At 41.4% G+C, this 18,537-nt stretch overlaps 1 protein-coding gene across 1 annotated transcript in view; it reads left to right on the top strand.

Moving 5' to 3' along the window:
- The window catches only part of ESAM (endothelial cell adhesion molecule), a 50,019-nt gene that overhangs the window by 9,009 nt on the left and 22,473 nt on the right, over positions 1 to 18,537 (top strand). The window lies entirely within an intron of this gene.

The following is an 18,537-nucleotide window of genomic DNA, read 5'->3' as shown; positions in this document are numbered from 1 at the left end:
ACTGCACTGTCACCTTTGCAGATCACAGCTTTGCAAATCCTGGTTCCCTCTACAGGCTGGATTCAATGACCTAAATTCAGGGATTTATATTCCACCCCCCACCCCAAAACCACATACAATGATGGGTTTGATTTGTTCAGCAAGATTAAATTTTAGTCTCTTGTGGGATTCACTCACTACTACTTCCCACAGAATTTCATAAATCATCATTCACCTCTCTTATAGCAAAGATACTTAAGATCAGTTGCTAAAGATATGCACGGCAGTGCTAATTCTGGGGAAATGTTGATTTTGATCATTGTGGTCATATCACTCCAGTTTGCAGTGATTACATTTTAAATTTTCCTAACTAAATGTAATCTGTAAGCATAGAACTACATGGATGTATAATAGGTCCTCTCCATTTCCTTGTGAAGCAATCTGCTCCCTCTACTGATGGGATTTACCCAATTTATGTTCTTTAAAATAGGCTCTTTGTTGGCAAGTTAAATCTTGATAGGTAGAATGGACAAACTTTTTCCCTTCTGCAAAGCTCTGTGCCTCTGCTGTGCCACTTGGTTCCTTTCTCAAACCTGATACCCCCCATCATAATTGCATTTTGGAAAATGAGATGGCTGGGAGAGGGAGAGGAATCAGCCCCACCAGTCAGTAAATACTACTTAACTTCACAAAAAATAACATTATGCTAAAATTCATGATGATGATGATGATGATGATGATGATGATGATGATGATGATGATGATGATGATTTTAAGAAAGCGGCCTTTGTATCTTGCTCCAGTAATTCTCTGACTCTTCTGGGGAATGTTGTTTATAGCCTCCTGCCTTTCCCACTGTGCTGGCTTCTTCACTCCACTTCCAGTATGCCTTATGAGAGCCTTCATGTCTTGGCATTGGTAAAGATTTAGTGTCTTTTTAACAGTTAGGTGGCTAAGGCCTTAACTGGCTGTAAAAATTAATCTTCTGTAGATGGGTTTATATAGAAAATATGGTATGTGTCCAAGACAACAGAGCAATAAACACAAGATGTTGCCATAACAAGCTGTTAATTACATACACAGCACATAAGAAGAATCCACTGAGTTAGTAATTGATGTAAGAAAGCAGGTATTTTGTTGCTGCTTGCTGTTTTAATAGCCACTGGCCTGCCTATCTACTTGCCTACATGCTGGCTGGGGGAATTCTGGGAGTTGAAGTCCATACATCTTAAAGCTGCTGAGGTTGAGAAACACTGGTCTAGGCTCAGCACCTGGGACAGGTACTCTTTCAGCTGAACAATTTGGAGAAATCCTATCTTCAGGGAGGGCCTGATAGCCAGTGAAGCCCTGTGTCTCCTTCTTTTACACAAGAGTAGAAGTGTATGGTCAGCCCTAAAAGTCGATACATAGGAAGAAGATCTCTACTTTTTAAATGCATATGGATTTCACCATATTCCTAGACAGGTGTGATCATTTAGGCCAGTTTAAAGACTTAAAATAAAACTAGGCAGGTTTATAGAACCATTCAGTTAGCCATTAAGCTTAATAGAGCACCTATGTAGGTAGACAGAATAACTTGGAGCATCATGGGGGGTGGACAGAGGAAAAGGTTACCATCTTTATATTTTGGCTGGGTGCAGATGAAAACTACGTTGGACGGTCACCATGAGAAGTTTATGACTGGCCTCTTCCCCTCTAGCCTAGAAGATTTTTCCTTCTGTTTCTGCTAACATCCAATTCTGACCCATTTCCTTCTGTAGCTCTTCAAAGAAGTTGATTTCATTTTTGCTGCTGCTGCTCTTCGGATAGCCAGCAGCAGGAAACCTATTATCTGCTTTGCTACATGGCAAGCAATTTACTTTTGTTCCTGCTAATACTAGAACCTGCTGTGCTGAATTTTTTTTCCTGCATTTTTTAATCTATTCTAATTCAGTTTGATGGGAGAAGGTGACTTTCAATTTTTTTTCCCAAGGAGAAGAACATTTCAGTGAATTCCATGGGAGGAATATGGGGACTTGCCCTAACTTCTGTTACAAGGTGGCTGAAGATCATGAGCATCCTGTTTTTCTTTTCATCTTTTCATCTATGCTCATTCCTGGCTGTCAGCATTTTCAGAGCCCCTTTGATTCCTCCACACAATATTTCCCATGATGCATTATTTTGCCTCCTCCACTTTCAGGGTGCTTTTAATATGATATGGTGAGATCTCCAAGCTCTTACAGGCATCTCATTCCAAAATAGGAAATTATTTCCATCTCTTGAGAGATCCATCTCCTATTTATTATTTCCCATTGATGGAATATCAGCAAAGTATCCTGAAATATTAACTATCAATCCATCGAATAAAAGAGCAATTGATAATAGCCACAACTTTCAGAAAAGTATTCTTGCTAAAGTTTACATGACTTCACTTATATGTAGACTTACAGCATTAGTAGATGGATACTGACTAGGGCCAGCAAGCACATTATACTTCTTCTGGAAGCCCTTGTTCACTTAGGACAACCTCAACTAATGCTTATGTGTGTGAAATGACATGTCAGGATCACAATCCATGGAGAGAATTTTCACATCCCTCTGACACGATGTTAATTTTGTATTGCCAGCTCAGACTTCCTGTTACATATACTCAAGTGTGGAACATCTACTTCCTTTGGACCTTCCTATAGGCAGAGATTGGGAAAGGAGTACGGCAGGGCTGTATCCTCTCACCCTACCTATTCAACTTGTACACAGAACACATCATGCGACATGCTGGGCTTGAGGAATCCAAGGCTGGAGTTAAAATCTCTGGAAGAAACATTAACAATCTCAGATATGCAGATGATACCACTTTGATGGCTGGAAGCGAAGAGGAACTGAGGAGCCTTATGATGAAGGTGAAAGAAGAAAGTGCAAAAGCTGGCTTGCAGCTAAACCTCAAAAAAACCAAGATTATGGCAACCAGCTTGATCGATAACTGGCAAATAGAGGGAGAAAATGTAGAAGCAGTGAAAGACTTTGTATTTCTAGGTGCGAAGATTACTGCAGATGCTGACTGCAGTCAGGAAATCAGAAGACGCTTAATCCTTGGGAGAAGAGCAATGACAAATCTCAATAACATAGTCAAGAGCAGAGACATCACACTGACAACAAAGGTCCGCATAGTTAAAGCAATGGTGTTCCCCGTAGTAACATATGGCTGCGAGAGCTGGACCATAAGGAAGGCTGAGAGAAGGAAGATCGATGCTTTTGAACTGTGGTGTTGGAGGAAAATTCTGAGTGCCTTGGACTGCAAGAAGATCAAACCAGTCCATCCTCCAGGAAATAAAGCCAGACTGCTCACTTGAGGGAATGATATTAAAGGCAAAACTGAAATACTTTGGCCACATAATGAGGAGACAGGACACCCTGGAGAAGATGCTGATGCTAGGGAGAGTGGAGGGCAAAAGGAAGAGGGGCCGACCAAGGGCAAGGTGGATGGATGATATTCTAGAGGTGACGGACTCGTCCCTGGGGGAGCTGGGGGTGTTGACGACCGACAGGAAGCTCTGGCGTGGGCTGGTCCATGAAGTCACGAAGAGTCGGAAGCGACTGAATGAATAAACAACATAGGCAGAGATGTATTTTCTATTTATATATAGCAATCATCAGTCTGAAGAATGTGTGCTTTATGTATAATTAAGACATGCCTAATCAAGGCTACTCCCTGAGTGATTTCACTATCCTCTAGTTCTGTGACACATAACATGGGGTACATCCAACTGCTGTACATTCATCATCAGAGGTCTCTCAACTAGATCTTTGCTAGGGGGAAAGTGAAGCCATCTATCACGTTTGGTGGCATTTTGGAGACTTTGCTCTATGTGAGTTTGTGCCAGCTGTAGCTTGAACCAAGAATAAAACATGACCATCCAATTAGCCCTGATCTGTGTGTTTGTGTGCATACCCTAACCGCTCAGAAGACAGCAAAGCAGTATTTATTCAGTGAAGATAAAGGGGCAGAGTTTATCTGAAGCAAAGGCTGGTCTAAACTATTCCTGGAATACTTTTGGGGAATGGAGCCATTGTTTAATGACTGAACACATGTTTTGAATATACAGGATTCCAAATTCAGTCTCCTGTTAAAAAGAAGGTTGCAGGTAGCGTCGCTGCAGAAGGAATCTGCTAGATAATTGGTGTCTCTTGCTTTTTTTCAAATCCTTCTCTTTGTATCAGCACTGTTTACTTCCCCTGGTGAATTCCAGTTACGCTTGCAACTCAGCCTACCCCTAAGTATATTCAATAGAAATAACTAGATATTCTTTTCTCATTTGTCCTGGCGCCTATTCTCTCTCCTGCTCCCAGCTTGGGGTGAGGTCGGGGGGAATCTGCTCCCCTGCATTTTGTAAAGAACTGCACTGTAATTGCAGAGTGTACCAAAAGTCAGGCCCCATAGGCCAATTACAGTATGTTTTATTAAATTTTTTTCCCAAAGAAAATTTTGCAGTACTTAGGAATGTTCAAAGGTCATGCATCAAACGAGTAAGGAAGTGCTTAGAAGAAAGTGGCAAGCAATTTGAACATTTGACAGCTTCCATGTTCTAGAACAGCCTCTCTCCTGGAGGTCGGACTGGCATCACTTTGGGTGTCTTTTAGATTGCTAAAACAGAATTATTTCACAGGCAGTTGAAACCATCCTGGGTGGGGTATTACCCTTGAGTTCCTTTAATGGGAATTGGAGATTAAATGGACAAATACCAACAGCACCTCATCAGATTAGATTATTAATTTGATCCCCTAAATTTGACTGAAGAGTATATAATTCCTGCCATTGAGATACCCATCAGTAAACATGCTGGGCTAAACCTGCAGTTTAGGCAGTAAAGGCAGTTCCTTTCTTCCTTTGGTTTTTCAACAAAAAAAAGGCAACTTACATAAAACTTTCATTTGTGGGGAAAAGGGAGGAAAATAAATTTGGGTTAAGCTTATTCCTTTTGTTTTCTAAACTGAACTAGCTGTTGGCATCAGAGGAAGGTAACCGTTTAAGGCTGGTGAGCCCTGGATTTATTTGAAATTTTAAGAGTACATTGTGGACACTCCAATAAGATGGTCATATTTGGCTGGGTTGGCACTTTCACAATATGGGTGACATATTGGGTTCATGAGCAGTCACTCACATTCTAGAACAAAACTGGAGAGTTTGTTCCCCATCTCTCTCTTGTCTTCTGGGGTGCTTCCTAAAACCCAGGGTTATTTTTGTCTTTTTTTTCCCCCCTTAGGTAGTAGAGCACACTTCTAAGCAAAGTTACTGGGTTTCAAACTCTAACCAATTTTATTTTGTAAGAATATTTGTGAGGCCTACAGTAATGCCGCATGTCAGCTTCTAATTTCCGTATTTTTGTTTTAGTTTGGAAAGCTTTAAACATTATTAATCAGTTAAGGCAAGGATTCTGATGGGTGGGGGGAAAGGTGAACTGGCATTGCCCTTTTGTTTTTCTGGCAGTATCTCAAAGCAAAATAAAACAAGAGAACTAATATGAGATCTGTTTCATGCAGCTCCCTGAAGTTATTTTGAAACACTAACAAGGTCCAACTTTGGGCTGAACTTTTTCCCTGCTAACACTGCTTTCATTTCATTTTTATTTTTACTTGGGTTGTTCTGAGAGACCATACAAAGTGGCTGGATACAAGTTGAGAGATTCTTTGCTTTACTTCCACAAAATGTGTTTGAAAATGCCCATGAAGCCCTGTGATACATTACCTTTGACATCTTCCTTGAAGGCCTGTGTAAAATGAACAGGCCATGTATGAGTAACCGCTAAACCAGAATAATGTTAAGCCAAGTACGTTTGTACTTGAAATAGCCCTAGAGGAACTATGTCATGTATTTTTTTAAATCTAAAATGCAACAACTGATGTGTAATGCCAGGGAAAGGAACCAGAAAGGGGACTATACAGTGTATTATGGGGAATAAAGATGTTTGTAGCGGTTGTCAGATTTGAAGCAAAGATATTGCTTTTGATGATAGGTGAGTCTCCTGTAGTCCAATGCAAAATTATTGTGATACTCTAGGCTTGTAACCAACCCCTGCATAGGGGCCCAGTGCAGCTGGGTTTTTATTTCTATCTGTATAAATTTTCTAGCTTGCTCTTCATTGAGAAAAGCTACCCTAAAGCACGGGTCCAAGACATTAAAGTAATTTATAATGAAACCATTTTACAGCCTTTAAAAATTCAGATTAAATCCCATAAAATAGGACAAAAACCCCACAACAGATGAATAGACCACAAGATATCAGTTACAAAACATGTTACATGAAGGAACCCAAAATTAACTACCAGCCAGGATGAGCAGGTCTGTCTTCAGTGAGCTTTAAACTCCTACAAGACTTGGCAACTGTAGGGAAGAATTTTCTCAGTGGGAACACCGAATTGAGAATATTCTGTTTTGGGTATTTCATAGCAAACCCTGTGAAAGATTGTGGGAGGCTGGGAGAGCGATGGGAGGAATGTTAGATGTAAACTGCTAGATAGGGTAGGACTTTGTTAATAGCTTATCTCATAAATGGCATCTCAGTCCAGGCTACAAAAATCTTGGGAAGAAGATCTTGAGAACATTCAAAGAGAAGCCACCTTGTTGAACTCACCAATAAATGAGAGCTAGAAGTCCTATTGCTATTTCCAAGATTCTGTAATTTGTCCCTAGGGCTTGTATGAAAACACCTTGTTGGAGACTTACTGAAGTCTGTAGAATTATTGTTTCCTTGACTGTGCCCTGTTGTGAGGGTCTTGACAAACCCCTGGCAAATGGGGCAACTTCAAGGGGACCCAGAGAGTTGAGATCTGGACATTGGACACCTGATGCTGCTGCTGCTGCTGGATTAAATGGTTTTTATGAAATGGACCAATTTAAGGATTTGCTTTCTTTATAGTATGTTTTCATTTTATTGTTTTGCTGATGGTTGGTTTTAACAATACCCTGACCTAAGTTTGGCAGAGCGTGGTGGTATAAAAATGCAGTAGCTAAATCCGGAAGAAGACACTTCATCAGATACACTAGTCTGTAGTTGGTATTTGCAAAAGCGGCATGTTATTTTGACCCCCAAACTCCAAAACACAGTGGAAAAGGAAGATTGAGAAGGGAGATACTGTAACCATTTGCCAGGCTATAGCTTCCCCTCCCTCCTAAATGTCAGGAGAGGCTATATTATACCCAACCCCAAGTAAGGAGCTTCAGTATGAATCACTTCCACCTGCTCCTTTAAAACCAGATCTATAAACTTTGGCTGGCAGTGGAACGAGATATTCGTGTCATGCCAGGACTGTGGTATCAAGGAGTGAGTGTCAGAAACAAACAATATTTCTTATTACTCTTAGCTTGATGGCTTTCAAGTTTGGAAGCTGAGGTGGCTTTCCTTCATGTGGAAGGCTAGAAGGACCATCTTCTGTACCAGGATGAGAGTATGAATTTTGTCTCTGTGTTTGTCTGTGTGCATGCATATGTTTGCACATGTGTGCGCTGAGTCTTCTGTGGCCAAAACAAATGCGGCCAATTAAATTTCTTGTGATTTTTGAAATTTTGCGTAATTGTTTCTAGGATTTCCTTTTTATCTGGATTGCTACTCCTCCCCAACCCCCATCACTAACAAGGAGTGTGAGGGGAAGTGATGGTGACAAGAGATTTGGCTGTAGGGTTAGAATTTGGGATTACAGATGAATTCAAATGTTGTGACGCATCCAACCCACCCATCCTTTTAGATGGGGACAGGCATCCTGCTGGTGCAGTTCTTAACTGGGGGTGGGGGAGATTATGCAAAATGGGTGGGGCTGGGTTGCACACATGGGGAGGGATGGGATTTCCAGGTTGTGTTTTATTTCTGGGGGTGTGGTGGATTTCTCTTTTGTTATTTTTAGCTGGTTAAGCCTCTTTTATGTTTACGTTGTGATTTTCATTTTTCTCTCTTCTGGCAGGAAACTGTGCTGCCAGGTTTTGTCTGTATGGTCGGAGGGCAGCCTGATGGGCACAAAAAAGCTTTTCTTTTTTTGTTTTATAAGAGAAGCAGGTTCTCTAGCTATGTTTTGCACAAATGGGCTTGGAAGTGTGGCGATTTGTGTCCCTTTCTTTCTCGGAAAAAATGAGCAAGACTTGGTCCTATACAGCCACTATATATCACAGTTGAAAACTGACACAGGAATTCTCTAGTAAGACTTCTCTCCTTGGAGATTAAAGCTATTCACACATATACAGACACACACACACACCCCATAACACATATCCAAAGACCTTTTCTACCTGTGGTGTTTACTTTATTTTTTATTTGGGCCTTCCTATCACTTTTGACTCCTAACAACCGCCTGGACAAGTCCTTGCCCATTTCTTGGCAACATTTTCAGAAGTGGGTTTACCCTTGCCTTTTTCTTCCAAGGGCTGAGAGAGAGGGACTGGCCCAAGGTCACCCAGCTGTCTTTGTGCCTAAGGTGGGACTAAAACTCATGGTCACCTGGTTTCCAGCCTGGTACCTGCCCCTGTGCTAATTTTTTTTTAAAAAGGTGTTATTTGGATAGGGAGGGGCAGAAATGGCTAAATTACCAAAACCTATCATTGTCTGATCACATCCAGAGTTCAAGACAAGCACCACAAACTGCATTATGTGAAATAGCTGACTAGGACAGCCCTCCCATTAGAGCAAATGGGGGGATTCAGTTGCCCTTGGGAAACCCCCCCCCATTAAAAGCAGAGTTTTTTATGCCACATGATGAATCCTTGGCAGTTCTTGACTCTCTAAACTAAAGTGATCCTTCAAGTGTGAAAGACAAAGCTTACTTGTCAATATTATTGAACTCAAATTCAGTCACCTCCTTTGGTTTCTGTACATACGTTCAATGGAGAGTTACACTTTCTTGTCCTTCACATAATAAATAGGTTGTGAGCTGCCTGGAATCATTACATGTGATGGGCCGCCATATAAGCTCTATAAATACATAAATGCATAATTTAGCAAAAAGTTTTGGACCAGACTTGTGCCATGGTATTTAAAAAGCTGAATAATAATACAATATCGGCATAATTAGAAATGGGCAAAACTCATTGATTTGGGAATGAAGCATCCCGGATAACTCCAGAACGTTTTCTCCCACCTCCAGTTCATAGGGAATCCTCTCCAGAGCATGCTATTCTGGGGGCACTTTGATGGTTTCTGGAAGTAAATCCTCCAGACTGGGTAAGACGTTCCATTCCCAGATTGGTGAGTTTTGTATATCCCTACGTATAACTCAAAAGAGTCTTTTAAGAACTGCTTGCCTTTTGTGTAGATTTCTTAGCAACGTTATGAAGCGATTTGCCACTGCTTTTGGGAAGCTGTTTTTCAACTTCTTGGTTCATCCTACAGCCCTGGAATTTCCTGCAGTCTTCAAGTACAAACCACGTCCTATCTTGATGGTTAGTTCTCAGATGAAAAAGATTTAGGAGACAAACAGTTGCCAGCTCTGTGCTCTTAGTGAAGAGACATCATGCTGGTTTGCAAAAAGGCAGTCAAGGGAGAAGATTCCATCCTAATGTTGTTTGGGATATATATGTATTGAATTCTAGATGGGAAATATTCTGTTGCTAGAGTCCCTTTCTTCTCAATAAATCTTGTGCAAAAGATTCCATGAGATTCCTGCTTGGAGAAGAGTTATTTTAGTTCAGGCAGAAAGCAAAAGATCTGACCTCTGCTTTTTTGGAGATCAGCCAAGGATGCCTCCACGTGCTGTGAACATAGTTGAGTTTATGTGTATATATTTCTGTGCGTATCCTTAGTATCCATTTTAGCAAGCTTCCATATTAGGGCACTTCAGCTCTGCAAAGGCAAAAATATTTTCTTGTGTAATGAATTAGTGATACTTCGTACCAAAATAGTAAACACAGGAGGTGAGTAATTAGAAGTCAAATCATTCTTCAACAAGCTGCATTGAACAGGAAGCAGAAAAGGGACAGGGACATTTTGAATGAAAGAGAGGGCAGCCCTGAGATCACTCTGTGGCAAGTGCTCCTTCATCTCTAAGCAGAATGATTTGCGTAAAGACAGAAAAGCAAGCGCAGGTTGGAAATGGCATGATGTATCCTTCCTAGAAGAAGGCATGGCTGATTGGCAGTGGCGTCTGGTGTCTGTAGGAGCTGGCTACTTTCATCAGAACGAGGAAAGCATGTTGCCGCATCATGCCACAAGTCCCGCCCCTTTTCTGCATGGGACATCACAACAGCCCAATGAAAGGGGTGGGACTTGTGTGATGCTGCAACGTGGCTTTCCTCATTCTGATGACAGCAGCCCGCTCCTGCGGATGCCACCACCAATCAGCCTTGCCTTCTCCGAGGTAGGATACATCGTCATGCCATTTCTGCTCTGCGCTTGCTTTTCTGTCTCCACTCAGATCATTCTGCTTTGATATTGGGGGTTCATCGTTCCGTCCCCTTTGCCTTTCCCTGCATATGGCCCTGCTGATTGGCTGGAACGTGGAACCAGAGTGTTCCCCATCGCAACATTGCGTTGCAAACCCCATTGGGCCACTGTTCCCTCTTAAACACTGCATCAGCATGAAAAAGTGCTGGGGTGTGGGAGAACATCCCCCACCCCCCAGGAATGCTATGCTCCCCTTCACCCCCAAAACCTACTATGCTCAGAGACTCACATGATGAAGGTGACCGGAAAGACACTCCTCCCCTCCAACTAAAAATAAGCTTAGGAGGTACAATAGAAGAGGATGTTTGGTGCTGCTGAGTGACTAACCCTCTTGAGTTAGTCTAGCAAGTGCAGTCACTGAATGAGTCTCATTCTGGATGCTTTTTTATTCACGGAGCACATTAGCATGGGCTGGAGTTAATCACACTGAATTAAGTGGCACGTTAAAACTATTAGGTAATGTTCAACACAGTCTTCTCTCTGGAGAGAAGCATGAATTCTCCAGTGGGAGCTGCCATCCATATAAGTGGGCAGGAGCCAGGAGGGAAGCTTCCGTTGCTGCTGTGGTTGGGTAGCCCAGTATGATTTCCAAGCAGCTGCATTTGGGTTTACTAGGTTCATGCAGCCTGAAAAATAAACACAGACAGTAAATTTGGTGAGTCCTTACTGACCAGTAGAATAATGTACCAAACAGAGCAAGAGTTCTACTGTTCAGGTATGTTAAGATTCCTTTCCCCTCCCTTCCCTCTTTTCCTTTCTTGTCCTGTCCTGTCTTAACTCCTGGCTACTGCCTAGGCCAGTGTTTCTCAGCCTTGGCAACTTTAAGATGTGTGGCTGGGGAATTCTGGGAGTCGAAGTCCACACACCTTAAAGTTTCTAAGGTTGAGCAACACTGGCCTAGACAAATCCAAGCAGTTTTCCTGGCAATATTTTTGGAAGTGGTAGCCCAAAATCACCCAGCTGGCTTCATGCCTAAGGCAGGACCAGAACTCATGGTCTCTTGGTTTCTAGCCTGGTGCCTACACCAAACTGGCTCCCCAAATAAATAGTATGGAGTTAAAAAGAAGCTGCTTGAAAAGTGGGACGTTTGTGAAATTCCAAACCCTAACAGAGTCATAAGGACCCTGTCCATGGGTTGACTTAACTATGTTCATTGGACAAGCAAAGCTGTACTTGCCAATGACTAATACAACCATGGTGTGTTTGCTTCCTTCTTGCCTTGTACCTAAGTGGACTATCAGAGGTTTCAGAGGCACCTCAAGACAAACCATGTTCTGGGAAACTGGGAACAAGCAAGCATCCCCATTTGTACAATGCATTATACCTGCAATCACCAGGCCAAGAAGAGAATATGGTTTCTGTCATGAAACCATGGTTATTTGCTGATCCCTTTTAACAAAGACATATCATGCTATGGCTCCTAAAAACACTTAATCTTACTGTAGCATTATTAAACTAGTTTGTAAATGACCAAGAAGGTCTGGTATAATGAAAAAAAAAACAGAGAAGCAGAGAAAGCCTAGAGAAAAGGGAGAGGAGAAAAGAAATTTGTCATTATTTTAGTGACAATAGCAGGATCTGAGACCCAGGAGACAGTGCCAAAGGCATCTCTAAAAACTGTAATTTGTGTTAGCTGAAGTTTTACTTGAGTTGAGCTCAAAAATTGTACATTTGCTTTTTATAGAGATGTGGACTGTCTCCAAGATGAATTTCAGCAGCAAAACTGTCCTCTATTTATGTGGTTACCTTGGGCAGGCAGAGCTCAACAGATGGTTAGCCTTAACTGAATCAGGAACCCTCGGTGACTCTTTAATGCTCTTGACCTGAGGGATGCTTTTGAAACATGCATTGCCTGGTCTTTGGGGCTCAGCAGAGTTTTTCCGATGACAGTGCAGGGTTGCCATCCTCTGCTTTCTTCCAGAGCTTCTTAAACTGAGACCAGAGTAAAAAAATAGCTACCAGTCTGGCTGGAATTAAAGCTTTGTGCAAGTTGTATGGGCAAGCTAAATCTAAGAAAACCTAACCTGGAGGAGGTCACAGAAAATTGGAAATCAGTAAGTGAATACCCTAAAAATAGGATGCTTTAAGGAAATAAAGTGAGGAAGAAATGGGGTAAGACAGAAAAATTGGAAGAATGTGGAAGTGAAAAAAATCCTGGGGATTATGGAAGCCAAGAGGACATAGGCTCATGAAACTGGCTGGCAATGAGAGCTATAGTCCAACACTGAAGGGCACCAGGTTAGAGAAGGGTGTTTCTGGCTAACTTTCCAATTTTTGACTTTTTGGGGGGAGAGTGCACCTGCCAGTTTCTACCTCCTCAAATGATGAGTTTTCTTTGCAATTATTTGAAGAGTTTATTTATTTATTTTTAAATAGTCTTTATTAAATTATTTACACAAATAATACAAACACAAAACGACAAATCAACAATAAACATAAAATGCAAAAACAAGAGAAAGAAAAAAGGAAAGGAGGAAGAAGAAAGAGAAGAAGAGGTTTAAAAGAAAGGAAACGGATTTCCAACTCCCCAAGTAATACAATTTTATACCTTAACTAAATAATTTCTTTTCACAATTCACTAATTTGGTTACAATAATTCTACAGAAGAGTTTATTTTTAATTTAATTCCCCTGTCCCTGTCCACCCATCCCTGATCCATGATTTTGAAGGTACTTATTAAGTCCTTTCATTTTCAACCCCACTCTTTCCTATACTTTTTTTTTTCGAGGCTTGAATTTCCTGGCTGTGCTTGCATCAGGAAATGGCTAATTAAACACTTAGAATTTTGAAAAGACATCTTTGAATTAAGTGTCAGTTTTGCCTTTTGAAAAGTACTTCCATCTCTAATACTACATCAAGTATTGCCAAAAATATGGGTGTATTCCTCAAACAGGCATTTCCTGTTTATGAGAATGTAGGTTTTTCTTCTTCTGTTAATTATTAAAGGAACTCAATTATGAAAGCCAGATCTTCCAGGACAGTCCTGCACTTAGTATTTAGATCTGCTGGTTCCTGATTCTAACAGTTATGGATTCTGCCTCTTCCCCAGAAGCAGAATTACGTTGTAAAATAATTCAAAGGCTTTCTGACGTACAGTAGATTTCAGTGCAAAAATTGCAAAAAGAACAGCGAAGCTCAAAATGTTGTATGAACGATCGTCATGTCCTTGGCTAACATGACCTGTTCCTTATCTTGGCAGCTGCTGTGGTGTCTCATCCCAGCAATATCCCCCCCCCACCAAAGCAGCTGGTGAATCTTTTCCTCTTTGTGTTCCAAGTAATCAGAAATCCATGTTACGATGTTTTATATCCAAATTGGAGTGAGGGAAATACTCAGAACAGGTTGGCATTTTCGTTACCTTTCTGTGAAGCAACGTTGACTCTGAAATGCACCATTCTGGTGCTCTGGTTTTCGCTCAGTGCATTACCAATTCTTATTGTGGTGGACATTATTTCTTATGACAAATGTCCAAGGCAGTTTAAAAGAGAATCCTCAAAATACTTGCCTTGGCATACTGCCAACACACAAACACACAGAAATATCATTGGATTCTCTCATGCAATTTATTTTCAGTAGAGCAAGAAAGTGAACTTCGTCTTACAAACTTGTGGCTCTTCTTTTGACTGCATGACTAACCCAGTAGGAACTTCAAGCTTCTAATCCTGAGCTTTGCGGAGCAAGCACGTAATTTGGATGTGATATTCCCACCACATTTACCTTTTTTGAAACCAAAAGCAAGTTGCCAGTCCTCATGGCTGCAAAGATCAGCTTGCCGCTGTTTGACCAAATGACCAAATGTCCGCAGCTGAGCAGAGTCTAAATTATAGAATCAAGAAACCAGGGCTTCATAGCCATTGCTTATTATCTCTCTCAGTGACAGCAAAAGCAAAATTAATAATGCGCAGTATGCAAATATGTTCAAAGGAGCATAATGTTTAACAGTCAAAGAACTCAGTTTTTCTTGGCAACTTGTGCTGGTTTGTTTGCAATTTGTTTTTGAAACACACAGTAAACACTTTCTTGGATTTATTGGAGCAGGCAGATTCCTTGCACTGCTCTGAACTTTTTGAAGTGTTTGGTGCAATCTTTTGATGAATGGGGATTAAGGGAGAGAAAATGGCAGCCTCTTTGCTCCACATCACCTGGGACTGGCCCATCCCATTCCATTCACTCCTGTGGACAGCCAATCAAGTAGGGCTGGTGGCTTATTCTCCCGAGATGAGTTGCAAACCAATAAATCATATGCAAAGTGCTACTATCTAGGCCTGTTCCAATCGTCATCTATGTTCCAAGAATATTTCCAGGCTGGGTCCTGGAGCCTCTCTGTCCTCCGTGCCAGTTTTTGAAGAGTTGTTTCTGGCTGAGGTTCGTTGTGGGAAACAATGAGATTCCATCGCCTTGCACTACTAGAAGGAAATGGAATAAAGAATTTGGCTGGAATCTCAAACACATACGCACACCCCCACATTGGGGAAGAAAAACACTGACAGAAATAACACTCACTACCATCTATGGCTTTAAAGATTGAAGCCGGAGTTGTAACAGTTTGCAAAACAAGTTAACAAGCTTGTTAAGGAAATGCACAGAATAATGAATTTAATCATTCTGCCTATCCTTTTTTTTAAAAAAAAAATCAGTGCTGCCTTGATTTTTTTTTTTAGTTGACCCCATGTTCTGTGTCAATGTCAAACCACTGGTCTTTAGGGGATATATGTGTGACATGATCAGATGGGAAATGCAAGTTTCCCAACTTTGGGTGCTGGCTTCTGCATCAGTGTTAGCTGGTACAGTCTGCTTAGCCAGTTCTCTACTTGGTGTTGTTATGACTGCGGTTGTGCCCCATCGGTTTATTGCCAAATATGGTGCTAGGCACTGTATGAGGTGGAGAATTTAGCCCATCCTATGCAATCAGTGGAGCAGAACAGGGTCAAACTGGCAAGCTTATGCTGAGTTCACATCCTCTTCTCTCTTTCCTTGTATAGCATCAAGTTTACTGACCTCCCTCTCAAAGGTCTGGAAATGACTTGGGTGCTAAAGGCAGTCATTCCCCACCTGATGCCTTCTGAATGTGTTGGACTTCAACTCCCAGGATTCTTAGCCAGCAGGAAGGCCATTGTAAAATGATTAAGAGGGGAAGTACAGCAACCATCAGGGAGCTTTGCTCTTTTTGTGGCTCTGGAAAGCTCCTATAACCATGGATCCTAAAAACTGATTGTATAGTATTCCTTCATTTTGACTTGGAAAGCCAATGAAGACTATAATTCAGTTTCACTTTTCTTACAGTCCATGACCAGTCAGTGCAACAAATGGAAGTACAAAATGTAGACTACATGGCCTAAAATAGAGGCACTATGGTGTAGTAGCTAAAATGGGATGGAATGGTAAAGGGGGGCCAGATTCAAATTTTTCCTTACAAGCCATGAAGTTGGCTGGATGCTTTGTATCACTCCTTTCTTCACTTGGTTCCCAGATTGCTGTGAGGGAGATAAAAAGGGGATGTTGAGAAGCAACTTTATAGGTCCTTGTGGGGGTGGGGGTGGAAATGGGATATAAATACAATACTTAATAATAAAAAGATGAGCAGTCTACCTAAAGCATTGGAGAGGGTGAAACCCATGGCTGAACAAGGACTCTGTTTGTCTGTAGGTCTGTGGCTTCATCTACAAAAGGAATTCTGACAGCAGCTGAAAGATTTACTGTGAATTCTGATATCTGTCTGTCTGTCTGTCTATCTTCAGTGTGGTTCCATGGATATGGAACTTCTGCCTACTTTGGCTCCAGGCCCACCCACTTTCTATTGCTGGAATATGTGATCAATGTGACCTAGAAAGTGGGTGGGCCTGGAGCCAAAGTAGGCAGAATTTGAAAATAAGCCAGTAGATGGGTGCTGAACTTAGGATAGTAGTGGCACGTGGTACTTTATATAGGAAACACAGGCCCTCACCCACTAAGTTGTGTCCCCTGTGCTTTCCAAAGAAACACCCCAGATTTTTTTTTAACTGTACCAGAATTTTGTTGAATGTTCTTGGTTTTCAGCTGATGTGTTCATAGCTAAATTCAGAACCTACTTTGAAGACAAAAACTTTAGGACTGATTTCCATGGAGATTTGTTACGGCCTTAAATGACATTTTAAATGAGTAGTTTGTCTTTAAAGAGCTTGGGAATTGTCTTCTTCAACAAGCAGTCATGTTTTGGTAAAGTTTGCTACTCCATGCAGCAATGCAATCCACTCTTTGGCTTATCCACACTTCTGTCTTTGGAATGGAGAAGACCATGCAGACTTTTAATTCGAGATGTATGGGATCATGGACCTGTATGCTCTTCATAGTGTAGGATGGGGAATGACTATGACTTGATCAGATATGATAATATAACCAGTATCTCACATCAACATGATCACCAATGAAGCAGAAGGATAAGCTAGCAGAGACCTTCAGATATTTTTTCTAGGAATGCATTATTATAGAGATGCCGGGCTAATGTGTCATCATAAAAGTACATCAAAACTGTGTTGTCCAGGAACTGGCTGCATTTTCCTGTGAGGTAAGTCTATCTAGGCAACAGACCTGGATAGATTGTGGGTAATGTGTGAAATTGTCCAGATTGAGAAGCTTGCAGCCCTTACACATGTGGGCAGCTTCTTAAAAGAGTAGCATTTCCTCTATGAAGAGATGGCAAAGATGAGGCAAAGGTTTCTTTCAGTGATCTCTGTTGACACATGGCCAGTGGCCATTTCTGAAACTTGATGACTTCTGCTGTCTTTCTCTGTACAAAGCTATCTCTTTCTCTCACCTCAAGTTGCTAGGAATATCATTCTTTAACTTGAATCCCAGCCAATAAACGGGAAACAGTTCTCTTCAATTCCTGAGGGAATAAATATAAGTGTATAAATAAAAAAGAAGCTGGGAACTACAACCAGAGAAGATTCTCTTCCCAGACTGCTTATTCTATGCAGCTTTATTTACAAAAACTTTCTTCAGATGGCAGTTCTTCTTCAGTATTTTCTCTTGCGCTCCAACTGCAGCTGTGAATATAACAATACGTGGAACTGATGGGACATCCTTGGGAACGATTTGTGGAGAACAAGTGCCTGCCTGAGAAAAATGTGTCACTGGAATGTGTGTGTGTGCGCGCACACGCACACACAGATATTTAAACTAGTGGTATGCACCTTTTGCTGAGTGGCGTGGCAGAGGCTGTACTCTGAAAACAATGGTAGATGAGGCTAGTCAAAAACTAAATTTGATTTGTCTTTTTTATTTATCACTCCACAACAAGAAAGATTCCATCCAAACAAATTTGAAAGCATCCTAAGCATAAAGTAGAAAAAAGTTTTGCGGGTGCAGGGGAGACTTAACAGGGAATTGAAGGTTAGATTGTGCACAGTATTCATGCAATTCCACCACCTCATGTAGATGGTGGAATTGCCACCCAACGACCAAATCCTTACTCACAAACTTCCCCACGCTCATGGATAATCTCAGGTGGGAATCCAGATTAATTCCTCCCTGGTGTTTGGGAAGCTCACATTTTAAGCTTTCACACAGGAGTAGGAATACATCAGTGCTGAAGACAAATTGGTGGTGTTGCCAGATTAAAGAGAAGCCACCAAAGGAAGTTCTCATCGTATGGGGTCAACCTGGAACTTGACTATACCATTGCAGATCGCACCTATGATTCTCCATGATGGAGCAGCTCTCTATTCTCCCCCTCATCTACAATTTATAGAAAATAAGTATGTCAGGGAGAAGGCTAAATTAGAACCCAGCTTCCCTGAAATGGCTGATTTTGTACGTTGAGGGATTTTTAGTATTTATAGGCAGCATCTTTAGATGATGAGAGCCACTCCTGTACTCTGAAGTGGTAGTGCCTCAGAACAGGCTTCCTTCCCTCCAGAAGATCTGTTGATCCTTAGTCAGAACCCTTCCTTGCTGATGAGAGTAAATCCATTTCATATACACAGTTCTTCCTCAACTCTGAAATACAGATCCTTTAAATTCTCTCCCACCTCTCATAACTCCAGCCATCTCAGATCTCTGGGCTGATAGCCCACTGGGCTTCCCCTTGCACCGGGATTTCTTAAGTTCTTATGTTCTTAAAATGGAGTTAGCTAGTCTTCGTGCCCAACAAAGTCAGTTAATCCAATATCTTATAGAC

Source organism: Candoia aspera, chromosome 9 (genome assembly GCF_035149785.1).
Source record: "Candoia aspera isolate rCanAsp1 chromosome 9, rCanAsp1.hap2, whole genome shotgun sequence".
NCBI lineage: Eukaryota > Metazoa > Chordata > Lepidosauria > Squamata > Boidae > Candoia > Candoia aspera.
This window is presented reverse-complemented; position numbering and strand designations above follow the sequence as displayed.